The 16,991-nt window shown below is 43.2% G+C and overlaps 1 protein-coding gene and 1 pseudogene across 1 annotated transcript in view; both read left to right on the forward strand.

Annotated features, from left to right (window-relative positions):
* The window catches only part of LOC127032480 (olfactory receptor 12D1-like), a 411,893-nt gene that overhangs the window by 345,786 nt on the left and 49,116 nt on the right, over positions 1 to 16,991 (forward strand). The window lies entirely within an intron of this gene.
* LOC127033070 (olfactory receptor 6M1-like) overlaps positions 1 to 16,991 on the forward strand; it is a 46,039-nt pseudogene that overhangs the window by 20,117 nt on the left and 8,931 nt on the right.

A 16,991-nucleotide genomic window follows, 5' to 3' on the forward strand; every position in this document is an offset into this window, starting at 1 on the left:
TCCATTGCCATCAGCAATGACTGCCGAGAGTGACAATGGAGAGTCATTGGGCTAACGAACGCTAGTGAGAATGATTCTCCAGCGTGGTACTTGGGGCACTCACCTGTTGTCTGGAAGAGTTCAAGTCCCTGCTCCAGTGACTATTTAATTATTCATAAAAAGTGGAGCAGCTTCAACAGGAGAGACTGAGACAGTCTCATTTCGAACAGCCCTTAGCCTAGCGGCTCAGGTACCCTCCTGTAAAGTGGGAATTCAAACCCCTTCTCCTCATCAGTCAGAGGGAAGGATTGAACCTGAGTTTTTCAGAAGCCAGCATAGTGCTTTAACCACTCAGCTTCAAGTGCCTGCTCCAGAGTCCTTCTGAGAGACAGAAATAGAACACACACACACACCCCGTTCTGGTTCCTCCTCTCTACAAACTGGACTGAACTTCCTCCCTGAGGCTTACATAAAACTGAGGAGGCCTGGCTCTCTGTCCCCGCAACTCTTATCCACTAGACCCCAATCTCTTTCCAGAGTTGAGGATAGAACTCAAGAGTCCAGGCTCCTAGTCACCACTACGCTAACCCCGTTGACTCAACTGCCCTTGCAGCAATCTAATAGACAGAAGTAACAGTAAATCGAGAACTAAACACTAATAGATAGATAGATAGATAGATAGATAGAACAACAAACTAAGAGAGAGAAACATGTAAGAAAAGAACAGATACAAAGAATGCGAGAGAAACAAAGAACTAACAAAAACTAACAGATAGATAAGTAAAAACAAACTAATTGAGAGAGAAAAGTACAAACAGACAGACAGACAGCAATAACAACAAACTAATGTATACAGAGAGAAAAATATCAATGAGCTGATAGTGTTTGTCAGAATTTTTGGACTACTTTAATGTAAACTCCTCAATCCTTTCTAAAAAAAAATCTGTCAATTTCATCAATTTCCCCACTCCCAATAGAAGGAAACGGATGCACAGATATTCTGCCCTCTCTTTCCTAAGATACATTTTTTGGACTGCCTCAGTTTCCCATGCCAAAATTGAACTAAGAGTGAAACTATAAAAAAAAATCACTTACAATTTCGTCCTTAAAGTGCCACTGTGTAACTCCCAAATATATTTAATTGCAAGAGCAAACTTACAATGACGGTCAATGTGGAATCTTCACACTGTGTGTAGCTGGAGGAAAAAAGACTGAGATGTCTTTTTTCCTCCAGCTACACACTGCAATTGGTTTCCCCTCTCTCTCTAGCCCCATACACACTGCTCTAGCCACCAATCTCTCTATCTAATCCTCTTATCACTGTTCTATGAGAGGCTGTTCCCCCACTACACTGAGGCTGAGCTGCTGGAAATACATTGACAGCTCATCTGCAGATAGCACAGATGTGTGTCAAAAGGGCTGATGCTGCAGGAAGGTGATTTATCCATGTCTGTTTTCTAAGGGCTTGTGGGACTCACTCCCTGGAGCCCTCAACAGCCCAGAGGCAACAATTAATTTCTCTTATCCTCTACTTCCCTGAACAGATTCCAGAAACTAAAATAATCAGAATTACAACAAGGCAGCAGAGTCTAGAGGAAAGATTGTGAGGCAAACACTGCGGACACACAGGACAGTACTCCAGACATCGGTCATCAATTCCTAGCACTGCTGCTGACCTACTATGTTACCTTGGGAAAGTCATTCCCTGGGGCTGTCTTTTCCTTCCCACCTTTTGCCTGTCCCTGGTGCAGAGACTGTGTCTTACCTAATATAATGGGCTTCTCATATCAGGTTCAGCCATCAGATAATTAATTATTAAAAGCTAAGGTCCAAGGTATCCTGGAGATCTGATCCACTATTCCTCTGACTTTGTTAGTTCCTTCACTGTTCCATTCCTCAGTTGTCATCCCTACAATGGAGTAAGAGTTACAACTTGCAGTAGTTGGAATAATTGGAATAGTTACAACATCTACCAATGTGATATGTCATCATGTGCCAGCAATGTCCCTCTGCCATTTACATTGGTCAAACCGGACAGTCTCTATGTAAAAGAATAAATGGACCCCAATCAGACGTTGAGAATTAGAACATCCAAAAACCAGTCAGAGAACACTTCAGTCTCCCTGGTCACTTGATTACAGACCTAAAAGTTGCAATATTACAACAACAAAAAACTTCAAAACCAGACTCCAAGAAGAGACTGCTGAATTGGAATTAATTTGCAAAATGGACACCATTACATTAGGCTTGAAAAAAGACTGCAAGTAGATGGGTCATTACACAAAGTAAAACTATTTCCCCATGTTTGTTCCTCCCCTCCCCCCGCATTCCTCTCAACTTCTTGTCAACTGCTGCAAATGGACCATTACATAGTCAGCAAAATAGACAGAGGACAGATAGATACTTAAATATTTGGTTACCTCTTATTCAGTGCTCAAAGTATATTCACCGGGAAAATAAAATAAAATAAAATAAAATCCCAGCGCACTTGTCCAATTGCTTCGCATATGAACATTTGATAGACATACCTGGTCTGTTAATATGTGAATACAGAAATGCCACTCACTTTAATAAAATCACCATAAATGACATAGGAGTTGTAATGATCCTCAATCTGTACTATGGTAAAACCCTGTTAAATAGAAATATCTGGTGACTACATTCCTGTCTGATGTCTGTTTAAACCAAAGTTCACTGTTGTAATGATTGTTTTGTTTCTGATATTTACATGGCAAGGATTTGTAAACTTGTTAAATCTTCCTAAATAAACAGTTTAAAAAAATGGCCATGTTGATCAAGCTGCCAGAGAAAAGTTCAGCTCCTAGTTTAGACTGATATAAATTTGAAGTAAATCCACTGACACTAAAGTAGATGAATAGAAATAATCAGGGTTTATAACAATGTGAGAGAAGAATTAAGTCCATTCCTAAAAGGGACCACAGAAGTTTACATTGGTCAGAGGTTAAAAAAGTGGCATTGTCAGTTGAAGTGTAAAACAATTGCCCTTTGGGGAATGAAATATTTTGATTTTCCAGTAAAAAACAGCTTTTCATTTATTTTTTTCCCCTTAATTTTACTTTGAAACGTGGTCAACATTGAAAGAAAATGTTTAGATTTTGTCAAAATGAAACCTGAAACAAAATTGTTTTTGACTTTTTGATTCACCTGAAATTTGGAAAAATAGTATTTTCAGTTTGACCCACAATTATTTTTTTTCTGATTTTTCAAAATTGCCAGTGAAATGAAAAATCTATTATTTGCCCAGCTCTATTTGGATTTTCCTCCCGCATATCATGGGAAATTTGATATGCTAGATTACGAGCAAAAAGGAAGGGGGAAGGTAACTTTTATTGTGTTTAATAGTTACCATTTAAACACACAGGCAAACACTCACACAAGCATTCATGCAGTATCTTCCATAGACTGATGCACACACACACATCATGATGCTCACTCACACGTCACACAAGCAGGCACACATACATCATGCAACATGCAAACACTCACTGTAACACACCAGCCTGAATGCACCAATCACACTCTTTCGCCCAGCATAAAAATAAACATAGACACACACTAACTGGCTTTCACACACAAACAGAACACCTTTATGTCCCAATTTAGATGGTGTACTGTGTATAGTGATGTTACAAAACAAGGAACCAGATCTAAGTTTGGCATCAGTTCTCACAAATTCTCTGGGCTGAGAATTGGCAATGCACAGAGTGTGTGTCAGGGGGGTGTCTACAAACCTCTCACACAACCAGCTCCCCAGCACTGAAATGGAAACATGGGAATCCACTGGAAATCTGCTGGCTTTTTGGTGCTGAGGCACTTGCATGATCTTTCTCTTTATTCCTGTACATAGTCTGTTGCCCCACGGTCTTGAACCTTCTGTCTGAACTATATCCATCACTGTGACATTGAGGAATGTGTAGAGCTGATGTCATTTCTCCCACATGAGAGTATTTATTTATATTGCCCTCAGAACACACTCAATATTATTCTTACCTATCTTTGGTGGGAAAGTGGCAGCTCTGCAACATCTGCACAGGGCCTGCCTTCTCCTAGAGTGAGGCCAAAACAGTGTGGTGGCTTATTTTTCTTACCACCTTTGAGATGCTGTGGGGTCAGATGCCTGTCGTGTATTGGCTCCAGATCCATATTTCTGGATAGCATTTTTGCCATTCTCAAAGGTACATGAGAGAAGACAATTGGGTTTGGAATATCTGCAGCTGATGTATTGATCTATAGTTATAAATTGTTGAATAAGTCTATTTAGGAGCCAAATTTTGAGTTACTTCTACGTGTTTAATCAAGCAAGACTAGATGAACCAAACTGGCATCTCAATATCACCAGAATAAAGCTGAAGTGATTGGAGTTACTTCGACTTCATCCCTGAGATTAGAATTTCCTCCATCGTGAGTTTTGCCTGAGTAAAGATAGAGTGAAAACTGTCCACCCCATTGTGCCAGTTTTGCAGTGGTGTAACCCCACTGAAATCAGTGGAGCTATGGTGGCATAAAACTGGTATAATGGAGAGGCCAATATAGATCAAGGACTTCAAGATTTAAAAAAAACACACACACCCTGGATACTATTCCTTATTCACGTGCAACATTTGAATGAGAATTATGCACAATGCAACAACAGCTTTAATCTTTTAGGAAAACTAAACTAATAGTTCACTGTTATGGTCTTGTGTTGCCTATGCAATGCTCTTTCCATTGCTACCTCTATAAGTAGTCTTGGAAGAATCAGATTTTTATCAGTAAATATTGGCAAATGTTGATTTCACCATACACACACAAACCAGTGAACAAATATTTCCTTCAACAATCAACATTTCCAGCGAGACAAAGTAGGAAAAATGCTGCTTGATAACTTATGAGTGTTTGATTTAAGGATATTGACTTTGTATATTTTGACATCATGTTGATACATTGTGTTTTCATAGTTCTCAAGTTTTAACTTTTTGAATCTCTACATGTACTATCATTAAATAACTATTGTCTGACCCCCTTCATAATTTCCTTTAACTGTGAAAATTTAAAGTGATAAAAATCAAAAAATGCTTAATGATAAACATCAATATTTTCAGTCAAAAAAAAAAAAGAAAAAATATATATATATATATATAACAATTAAATACTGCCAAGCCTATGTATAAGATACTAATGTCTATGGTCAGGAGTCTTATTTGCATTTTATTTTGAAAAGTAGCATCTAAAGGTTTTTGCTTTTTTTTATTTTTTAAAGGAATAAATTTCAGCCCTAGTTCAGCCCTCTTCTACTGGGGACAAACCATCTTCGAATCTCCAGCATAAATTTACTCATGGCCAATCTATCCGCATTAGTTCCTATGCCAGCATTTTCCTTTAGCATCAATTACTCTTCTCTCTCTCTGGTGTTTATCCTCCTGATCTATTTATAGAAAGTGACCACATTTCCTCTCAGCTGGCGTTTTGCTCGGCTAAACACGTCAATTTTTTTTAGGGTATATTAGAGAAAGAGAATCAGGATCATTTCCTCTGTCACTCGAATCCTGAGCAGTGCCCTTGTCCTGCCCTCCGCAGGCAGGACATGATGTGCCGAGGAAGAAAATGTCCAACTGAACCACCGTGACCGAGTTCCTTCTCCTGGGATTCTCTGAGGTTAGGGAGCTGCAGATTTTACACTTTGTGGTGTTTCTAGGGCTTTACCTGATAGTCCTGAAGGGGAATCTCCTTTCTATCATCCTTGTAGTGCTTGACCACCACATTCAGACCCCCAGGTACTTCTTCCTGATGAATCTGTCCATCTTGGACCTTGGATCCATCTCCCTCACTGTCAGGGCTAGTGCAACCATTAGGCAAACTAGGTGGCTGCCTAGGGCGCCACATTTTGAGGTTGCCAAAAAGCAGTGCCCAAAATGTCTGGGATGCTCACCCGGCGCTGCTGCTTTGATCAGTTCCGGGAGGCCGGGAAGTGATGTCATTCCTCCTCTGGCCACCAGGGTCGCTGTGCTGCTCCCTGCTGCTCTGGCTCTTCTTCAGCCCCTCCCACTCTGGCCACCCGCTCAGCCCCACTGGACCTGCATGCACAGAGACCTGGCCCCAGTCACGCCACCAGGGAGTGCCGGGGGGTGTTGCCCCCCACCCTCAAAGCCAGCCCCACCCCCCCACAGAGGCCAGCCCAATCCCCTCAAGGAAGCCTGCGTAGAACCCCAGAATATCTAAGGATGGCCCTGGTACCTGCCACTCTGCCTGCAGCCAGACCCCACTGCACCCCCTGCCCTGCCTCCAGCCAGTCCCACACCCCCTGTCTCCAGCCAGCCCCTGCTGCACCCCCCCACCCTTCCTCCAGCCAGGCCCACACCCTCTGCCTTTCCCACAGCCAGCCCCGCACCCCGTCTCCAGCCAACCCCTGCCCTGTCTGCAGCCAGCCCCACACACCCTGTCTGTAGCCAGCCTCTGCTACTCCCCCTGCCCTGCCCCCAGCCAGCCCTGCACCCCCTGCCCTGCCTCCAGCCCTGCACCCCCTGTCTCCAGACAACCCCTGCTGCACCCCTTGCCCTCCCAGCAGCCTGCCCCTCAACCTCTATCTCCAGCCAGCCCTTGCCACACTTCTCCCCTGCCTCCAGCCAGCCTCTCACCCCCTTGTCTCCAGCCAACCCGTGCCACACAAACCCTGCCTGAAGCCAGCCAGTCCCACTCCCTGTTAGGCTATTCATTTATTTTCATTAAATTTGTAGACTAAATATTAAAATTAATAAATTTTCAAGTCGAAGGTGTATTAATTCTAATGAACAATGACATATTACTCAGTACTCATGTTTGAAAGTTTATAATCAGTGCTATGTGGGGAAGTTTCGCCTAGGGCACAAAGTATCCTTGCACTGGCCCTGGAGCCACGATGTTCACTGTTGGACAATATACCCACTACCAGTGCCTCTGGGACAAAATGGGACAAAATGTGGGAGATTCATTTTGATGGAACATATTTCTGGTAGAGGAGGTATCTAGGAAACTGTGCAGAAGCTGTTCCGCAGGGGTGAGCATGGTTGGCTGAGGTAGATGGCCATTCATTTGGATTTAAACTGGATAATCCCCTTTTGTGTGGCACAGAGCCTGCCTTCTCCTAGAGTGAGGCCAAAGCAGTGTGGTGGCTTATTCTTCTTAACACCTTTGAGATGCTTTGGGGTCAGATGCCTGTTGTGAATTAGAGGAATATTCACACCATGTATTGTATCCAGGTCCATATTTCTGGGTAGCATTTTTGCATTTCTCCAAGGTATGTGAGAGAAGACAACTGGGTTTGGAATATCTGCAGCTGATGTATTTATCTATGGTTATAAATTGCGGAACAAGCCTATTTAGGAGCCAGATTTTGAGTTTAATCAAACAAGACTCTGGTTGGGCGAAACTGGGATCTCAATGAGACCAGAGTAAAGCTGAAGTCATTGGAGTTATTTCGGCTTCATCCCTGAGATCAGAATTTCCTCCATTGTAAGTTTTGCCTGAGTAAAGATAGAGTGAATCTGTCCACCCCATTGTACCAGTTTTGCAGTGGTGTAACCTCACTGAAATCAGTGGAGCTATGGTGGCATAAAACTGGTATAATGGAGAGGACAATATAGATCAAGGACTTCAAGATTTTCTTTTTTTAAAAAACAGTCTGGTTACTATTCCTTATTCACGTGCAATATTTGAATGAGAATTATGCACAATGCAAACAACAGCTTTAATCTTTTAGAAAAACTAAACTAATAGTTCACTGTTATGGTCTTGTGTTGCCTATGCAATGCTCTTTCCATTGCTACCTCTATAAGTTGTCTTGGAAGAATTAGATTTTTATCAGTAAATATTGGCAAATGTTGATTTCACCATACACACACAAACCAGCGAACAAATATTTCCTTCAACAATCAACATTTCCAGTGAGACAAAGTAAGAAAAATGCTGCTTGAGAACTTATGTGTGTTTGATTTAAGAATATTGACTTTGTATATTTTGACATCATGTTGAAACGTTGTGCTTTCACATTTCTCAAGTTTTAACTTTTTGAATCTCAACATGTACTATCATTAAATATCTATTGTCTGACTCCCTTCATAATTTCTTGTAACTGTGAAAATTTAAACTGATAAAAATAAAAGAAATGCTTAGCCCAGAGTCAATTCCCCACCTGGAGTTCCTGACTCAGCTTCCTCAGAGATCCTGGCTGAACCCCTCTGACACACGAGTCCCCTCTTCTGCTCAGACCCACTCCCCTGACATGACCCCAGACCCAGGGAACAGCCTTCCACCCCTGCTTCCTTCTGTTCCACCTCAAAATACCAGACATTCTCTCCTGCTTTTCTCCTTTGGCCAGCCCTGGCCACCACTTCCTTCCCACACCACTTTCTTCCTTCCTCTGCCTGGCCCTCTCTAGAGCTGGGAGAGGCTTTCAGTCCCTCATCCCATTTAGTCCATCACCTCTCAGCCAAGCCTGCCTAAGGTGGGGAACAGGGAGCGCCCATCTGTGGAGTAGATCCCTGTGTGCTAGGAACTGCAGAGAGACCCAGCAACTCAGGACATCCAGCAAAGGGACATAGCAATGGCTGCTCGATAAAACACTGGTGGAAGCATGAGAGAGAGAGAAAGAGAGAACCAAACTATTCTGACAGTGGATGCATAGATAAATACATAGATAGATATAACCAATGAGTCTTAACACAGGAGGCTCAAATGCATCGCAAGCTGGAAAAAAATTCAATAAAGACCAGATCAGTAAGTTTTCCATTTCAATTAAATATGTTAGACTATAAATATACAGGGCTAATTTAAGAACATAAAATCTGAATTATGTTTGGAACTCTTTAAAGCTTTAAGTCAATCAAACATCTAGAGTCTATCAGATTTGTTTTTTTTTATCCAAAAAAAGAAATTGTTTTCATAGACTTCCCAAAAATCTCCAATTATTCATGTTTAGACAAGTGAGAACCAAACATTTTCTGAAAAAAATTGCAGAAAACTGGAGTCAATGGGGCAAATTCCACTGTTACTCATCTCAGGGTATTTCCATGGTGTTACACTGGAGTATCTCTGGTTTCAGGGAGAGGAGATTGAGGCCCTTTGACTCCAGTCTCTGCCGCATCCTCGACCCCCTGAAAGCACTTACTTTAGTCTCTGGGTATCTCCTTCCCTCTGCCATCCCCAAATAACCTCAGCCTCTAATCCCTTCCCTCCCCTCTCACAACCATCCACCTCATGGATGCTCTTGGTCTCTCTTCTTTGAGATTCCTCCTCCCACGGCCCAGAGCAGATTCCTCACCCAGAGTTCCTGAGAACATCGGATATTCTGGTACTTCTGGGAAAGTTGTGGGTCTGCCCCTGCCTGCGTGTCCCTGCCAGCCAGTGTGACCTTGTATTCAACTCTCGTCTGTGATACTGGACAAAACCACATCTGGTTTTGCTCAGTACCAGACATGGGACAAATCACACAAAATGGTGATAATCTGGATTAAAACCAAATGAATGGCCAGCTACCTCAACCCTCCCCCAACCCCCAACAGCTTCTGCACAGATTCTTAGATACCTCCTCTGCCAGGAATATGTTCCAACAAACCAGATCTCCTTTATTCTTTCCCAGAGGCACTGGTGGTGGGTATATTGTCCAACAGTGAACAGTGTGACTCCCTTCTGGAGTAGGGCCTAATAAAGTTAAAGGAGTCCTTGGGAACTTGCATTTAACTCCTCAAAGCTCTTTAAAATCACAGCTCTGCTCTTAGACCAACGCCCTGTCTTCTTCCTAGACAGGATGCCACCAGGTTAGCTGTCAGACACACTGCCTTGGAGAAGTGCACTTGCTTTATAGGTGAAAAGAAGGATTTAGTTCTCAAGGGCTCTCAGTTAAGGACCAAGCAACCAAGAGAATGAAAACAGGCTTTAGTCTAGAATTTTAAAGGTCCCTAAAAATCTGGACCCTAGGTCCCATCAATGGAAATTTTTGCAGAATATTCATAGGATTTAAGACCAGATGGGACCATTAGCTCACTCAGTCTGAGTCTTCTGACCTCCTATCGATCACAGGCCATTTACACCTGTCTTGAGCCCAATGACTTATGTTTGATGAGCGCATGTTCCAGTAGAGCATTCAGTCTTGATCTGAAGACACCAAGAGATGGAGAATGCAGTACTAGCCTTGGTAAAAGCTGCCAAGGTAAATTGGACATCCAATCCCATTGAAGGGAATTTTCAAAGCGACTTCAGGAATTTGATAGATTTGAAGTTATGAGCCTTATTGTATTTGTGTCCCATTATGTGGTTTAGCATATGCCACAAGGAATGTTGCTGATCTTTGATCATTTTGTCAGTGGCAGTTGCCATACTGGGAAGAGAAAAGAAGTCTGAGTGGGGACATGATAACAGTCTTCAACTATGTTATGGGCTGTTAAAAAGAGGATGGTGATCAATTGTCCTCCATGTCCGCTGAAGATAAGACAAGAAGTAATCGGCTGAATCTGCAGCAAGGGAGATTTAGGTTAGAGATTAAGAAAAGTTTTCTAACTCTAAAGACTCTGGGAGATGCCGAGGAGAGGAGTGTGTGCTAGCTCAGAGAGAGATGCCTAAGTCTCATCAGGGAGGCTCGTGTCTCTGCTAGTGAACTATAAACCAGTGGAAGATAGGCATGTGCTCAATATGTGACCCAATCTGGTAGTACCCACTACTTTATGATATCAAATGGATATTTCCATCTAATCAAACATACCTAACTTTCCCAAACCCCCATCCACATTTTCCAAAAGCATGTGGAACAAAGAAACAAATCAGCCAACCAACCAAATACAGTACATCCTCACTTTAGGCAACCCCTCGGGATCTAAGCAATTTATTCTTTAAAGCCAGAGGTTCAAAATCGCAAAAGAACCCTGCCACTGGGGGCAGCAGCTGACACCTTTAGCCTCATGGCCATGGCAGAGGCTGACAGCTCTTCCAGCCCTGCGTCAATAGTGGGGGCAGAGAGCTCCTCCAGCCTCAGTGACACAGCGAGGGCAGAATGTTTACTCCCCACTCTGAAGAAAGGAGAAGAGCCAGAGACCTCATGTGTGACTTTGATATGGTAACTGATTTTATGTGGAAAGTTCTCTGATATCATGGTGACAGGTGACAGTACAAAAGCTTCAGATTGATCGATTGATCAATAGATGGAGGGGTATGTATGGAGATGGATGGATAGCTAGACAGAGATAAGTTCATTGAGGATAGGTCCAGTAATGGCTATTAACCAAGAGGGTCAGGGATGCAACCCCGTGCTCTAGATGTCCCTAAACTTCTGAATGTTAGATGCTGGGATTGGACAGCACAGAGTGGGTCACTCAATCATTGTCCTGTTCTGTTCATTCTCTCTGAAGCATCTGATACTGGCCAGTGTGTGAAGATAGGATAATAGGCTAGATGGCCCTTTAGTCTGACCCAGTATGGCCATTCTTATGTTCTTAGATAAACAGATAGATAGATTTTGATTTTATTTATAAAAGTGGAAATTTATAGGAACTCCATTGACCTGAGTGGACTTTTTCTAGATATATACCAGTGTAAATTCCTCAGTGTATATAAACGGATTAAATATTATGTTCTCATGGAGAGAATAATGTAAACAGTTAATTATATTTTTTAAGAAACATAGAATGAGGTGATGGTCATGAGAGAAATATGGTCATTTTATTTTAAGGAGAATAGCCTTGACCCAATCATTTTCCACAGGGCAGCTTTGGTATCCTTTTTTCCTTGTGCTCTAAGTGATCGGATTCATCATGGGACACACCACGGAACAAAAAACAGCCACCCTGAGATTGAGCTGGAGGTGGCTTTAATATAGGCAAATCTGGCAGTGCAAACCAACACAGAGACCACAATGAAGTGAGGGAGGCAGGTGAAGAAGGCTTTATGCTGGCCCTGCTCAGAGGGGATTCTCAGCACTGTTTTCAAGATCAGAACATGTAACACAATTATAAAAACCAAGCAACTTAAGGCAAAGTACACACTAAAGGCAATAGCCCCAGTATCATTGAGATATGAGACATAGCAAATAAGCTTGAGGAGCTGGGGGTTTTACAGAAGAACTGATCCATCTCATTGTATCCACAAAAGATTATTGCAAACCTGTTCCCAGCGGGCAATGCAGAATTGAGAACTGCAGTGATCCAGGTACTAGCTGCCATTTGGACACAAGCTCTCTGTCTCACAGTGCAGTGGTTGGCAGATGACGACGTATCGGTTCTACGGCATGACGATCAGTAAGGGCAGCTCAGCTGTAGCAAAGAAAAGGAAAAGAAAGACTTGAGTGACACATCCATAATACAAAATGGCCCTGGTTCTCAAGTGGAAACTGGCCACAGGCTTGGGGACGACAATAGAGATTGAGCCGAGGTCTAGGATGGACAGATTCATCAGAAAGAAATACATTGGCGTGTGAAGATGGTGGTTGAGGGGTATGGGTGTGATGATGAGAATATTCCCCATCAGGGCTGCCAGGTAAATCTCTAGAAACAATATAAAATGCAAAATTGGCAGCTCCTGAACATCAGAGAATCCCAGGAAAAGGAAATCAGGCCTGGTGATTCAGATGGATATTTTCTTCCTCAGTACATCATGTGATGGCTGTGGAGGGAAGGACAAAGGCAATAGCCAAGGTTCAGCTGCAGTCAGTATAGGCCTTGCCAGAGCCGTAGGCATAAGTAATAATATGAACCAAAGACTGCAAAATGAAGTAGACCTGACCTTGGCAGAATAGTAACACCCCAGGTATTGACTTACCAAGTAAGCACATTCTTGACTGGAGAGGATGGTACAAGAACACCCAGAGCTCTCAAATAACCTCATAAACAAATTTCCAAGAGATGATACAGGGGCACACTGACCCCTCGTAAAATAAGGAGGGGAGGACAGGATAATGGATGAGGATGTTTTGTTTGACCCAACAGGTTCAAGTTGTAGGGCTGGTAATTAACAACATCTGGGGTGTAATATGTAATTTGTTTCTATCAATGTACAAAAGGAGAAGTCTGGAAGGGGGCATCTTTATGTTGGCTGGGGGCACAGGATCCTGTTATGTTGACTGAGCCTTTACCTTGTTGATAGAAGGCTTAATCCTTCACCCACTCACTTCCCTGGTCCTTCACACAGGAACAGAGAGCAAAAATACCCGGAGTCCAAAGGTGCAAACTATTCAATGTTTATTGTGGTTAACTTCCAGCAAGCATGATTCCAGTCTCATTCCTCAGTGTCCCCCTTCCCAGCTCTGACACCACAGAGCCTTGCTTGTGTCCCTGTTCCCATTCCCACCCTTAGCAAAACATGATTCCAAGTCCCCCACCCCCTTCCCTGTTCCCATTCTCTCCTTTACTTCCTGATTGACTGCAGACTATCTAGTAAAACTTAAATTTTGCTTAGCTATATCTTAACCAATCAATTTACTGAAATTTAACTAACCAATCCTGACACATTGTAACATGGTTATTAAACCAATTATATCCCATCATCTTAATTGGTTTACACACAACAAAATTAATTATACAGCAGACAGAAACAATCACAGAACCAGACAGAGATTTTACAGACAAACAATAGGAAAGCGGAGACTACAGTGATAGAACAATACAGAAATGAGGATTTCACATCCCAGCTATTGATAAGAGAGTTCTTGGCAGACAGGAGGCAATCAAACTAAGTTTCCTTTTACATCTTCTAGGCTCTTTCCTTTCTCTGGAGGTGATGGATTGGATTGCCTTATTTCAATGTAACTAGTTTGGAATGCGAGGATGTGACCATTTGCTTCCCAGCTGCCTCTGCTGCTTAGCCAAAGGCTTAACCTAAAAACAGGTCCTCAGACTGTCACAGTAAGAGAAGACCCTTACACCGGCAGACAGTGATTTGATTCTTTCTTTTATACCTCTATAACTAGTTAAGTGATAAGAATACACCTAAATTCTTAAAGTACAAGCCTTTGCAACAGGCCTGACTATCTATATCCTAACACTTGTCATGGGCATACATGTATTAGTGCTAAATCTGGCAGCAGTGTTGCCCACCAGATATGGTGCTAGAGCAAGGGGTCTGGTCCTCTTGATCTCCTTCAAGTCCACCAGACCTCCATGTCAGGATACAGTCTTAAAGTTCAAGGCCAGAAGGAACGACCAGATCATCCAGTCTGACCTGCTCTATGACAACACCACCTGGCACCCACAGACCAAAACCAACAACTGAAATTAGACCAAAGTGTCACAGCCCTCAGGAGACTAGACAGTTCTGTGCCACTGGCAGACCTCAGGAGAGACCGAGGGGCACCAATGGCCGAAGGCCCTGCAATGACAGGAAAATGATTGAGATACACCAAGAAAATCATGGCAAGTGAGCCGCACCACACGCTACAGAGGAATGTGAACCCCACTTCCCCCAAGGTCCCTGCCAATCTGACCGGGGGAAAAATATCCGACCCCCACATAGCGATCAGTTAGAGTATGTGGGCAAGACCACGACAGCCAAACTCCCAAGTGAGAGAGAATGGCTCAGTGCCACCTCAGAGCCCTGGCACATCCCACCCATTGGCTCATCTCCAACTAGGGCTGCCCTATGCTTCAGAGATTAAAAAAAAACCAATGTCCCAGAATACACTGAGTGGGGTGGAGGAATCCCTTCCTGACACCTTCCAGTGGCCAGATGAAACCCTGAAGCATGAGCTTTTAGGACCATAAGACATATGCAATAAATGAGCCCCAGGACTTTTGAGCCTGGCCCTCCACCATCACAAGCAGCCCCATCATACAATCCCACTCAGACAAGTGTCCATCTCGCTCTTCAATCTAATTCAGTTGTTAGCCTCCCACAAATCCTATTGGGAGGCTGCTCCAGAACATTGCCCCACTGGTGGTTAGAAACCTCCCTGGACATTTTTAGCCAGTCTCTCCGTTTCTCACATGGCCAAATGTACATGTGAATCAGGCTAACATAGTCTGGCTCCTTGTCCCCCTCTAGTGGTTAGACCACAAATGGTGTTTTAGAAGACCATGGGCCGAGTCCCCAGCTGGTGTCAATGGAAATACAGCTCCATTGGAGGCAGTAGGTCAGATCCACAGATGCTGCAAATTGCTTTAGTGCCACCAGAGTCAATGGAACTACACTGATGTGCTGAAGATCTACCCGAAATGTCTTCTCACCTACTCAAGTCTCACACCAGTCTGACTCCTTTGGTTCCAACGAAGCCACTCCTGATTTATGCACACAAGCAAGACAACTCTAATTATTATTTTCAGTGGCCATGGGATGGGTGCACATGGCCAAGCAGTGTAACGGATACTATTTTGGCACAGAATGAAAGTCTGATTCCTCTTGTGCACACAATTTACACCCATTTAACTCAACAACTGGAACAGACTTTCTACTTGCTCCTGGGGTGTAAATCACCCCAGGAGCAGTGACACTAGTGGAATTAATCTGGATTTGCATTGGTGCAACTGAGGTCAAAATCAGACCTTGTTGTGTGCAAGCTGTGTGGTCATGGAAATAACTGACATTAAATGAACAGATACTAAGTGAGCAAACTTTTATTAGATAAAGACAGAAATGAATTCTTGGTGAATTACCTACACCCAGTCAGTCTCTTCAGGGCAGCTTTCATCTCCTTGTTCCTCATGCTGTAGATAATTGGATTCATAACTGGTGGCAGTACAGAATAGAGAACAGTCACCACAAGATTCAGAGCAGATGTGGAGCTGGAGGTGGGTTTCAGGTAGGCAAAGGCCCCAGTGCAAACAAACAAGGAGACCACGGTGACGTGAGGAAGGCAGGTAGAGAAGGCTTTATTCCGGCCCTGCTCAGAAGGGATTCTGAGCACTGATTTGAATATCTGAACATACGACGCAATGATAAAAACAAAACAGCCTAAGGCTAAACACAAACTAAATGCAAAAACCCCAACTTCACTGAGGTATGAGTCAGAGCAGGCAAGCTTGAGTAGCTGGGGAATCTCACAGAAAAACTGATCTACCATGTTGCCTCCACAGAAGGTCAATGCAAATGTGATCCTGGTATGTAGTACAGAGTAGAGAATCCCACTGACACAGGCACCAGCTGCCATTTGAACACAAGCTTTTCTGTTCATTATTGTCTCATAGTGCAGTGGTTGGCAAATGGTGACATATCGGTCATATGCCATGATGGTGAGAAGGGAAAAATCTGCTCCCAAGAAGAAGAGGAAAAAGACTTGGGCAACACATCCAGCATAGGAAATGGACCTGGTGTTCATGAAGGAGTTGGCCATGGATTTGAGGACAATGACAGAGATGGAGCCAAGGTCTAGGAGTGACAGATTCATCAGGAAGAAGTACATGGGGGTGTGAAGGTGGAGGTTGAAGGCTATAGCCATGAAGATAAGAAGATTCTCCATCAGGGCTGCCAGGTAGATCACTAGAACACCACAAAGTGCAAAATCTGCAGCTCCCAAAAGTCAGAGAATCCCAGGAGAAGGAACTCTGTCACGGTGGTTCGGTTGGACATTTTCTTTCTCAGGACATAATGTGATGGTGTCGTGGTGCTGGGGGGGCACGTGGAGAAGAGCAAGGAAAGGATTAGATTAGTGAAATAACTTTCCTTTTGGGAAAAACAACTTAATTTCCTTGAGTCAAACCTTTATCTTGTGAGGATTGGTGTAAAATGGGAATGAGAATGCGGAAAACAGGAGAAAATAATAGAGTTTCTCCTGATTTACACTGGGATGAGAGAAAATAGAATCATCTCAATGGACTCCAGTGGAGTTACTCCTGATTTACACCAGGATGATGGAGAGAAGAAATAGGAACAATTGCTTTTGAGATATTTGTATACCTCTGTCATCCACAGGTGTGCGAACTCTGGATAACAGTTTATAAATGTTACCACCCTCAGCGTAAGGACGTGAATCTGGGGACTGCCTGGCCAGACTCTGCTGTCGGGGAACTGCTCTGAATGTGAGGTAATTTCACTGCATGCTGTAGAATTACTCCCCATTTATA

The sequence above is a fragment of the Gopherus flavomarginatus genome, chromosome 12 (assembly GCF_025201925.1).
Source record: "Gopherus flavomarginatus isolate rGopFla2 chromosome 12, rGopFla2.mat.asm, whole genome shotgun sequence".
In the NCBI taxonomy this organism is placed as follows: Eukaryota; Metazoa; Chordata; order Testudines; family Testudinidae; genus Gopherus; species Gopherus flavomarginatus.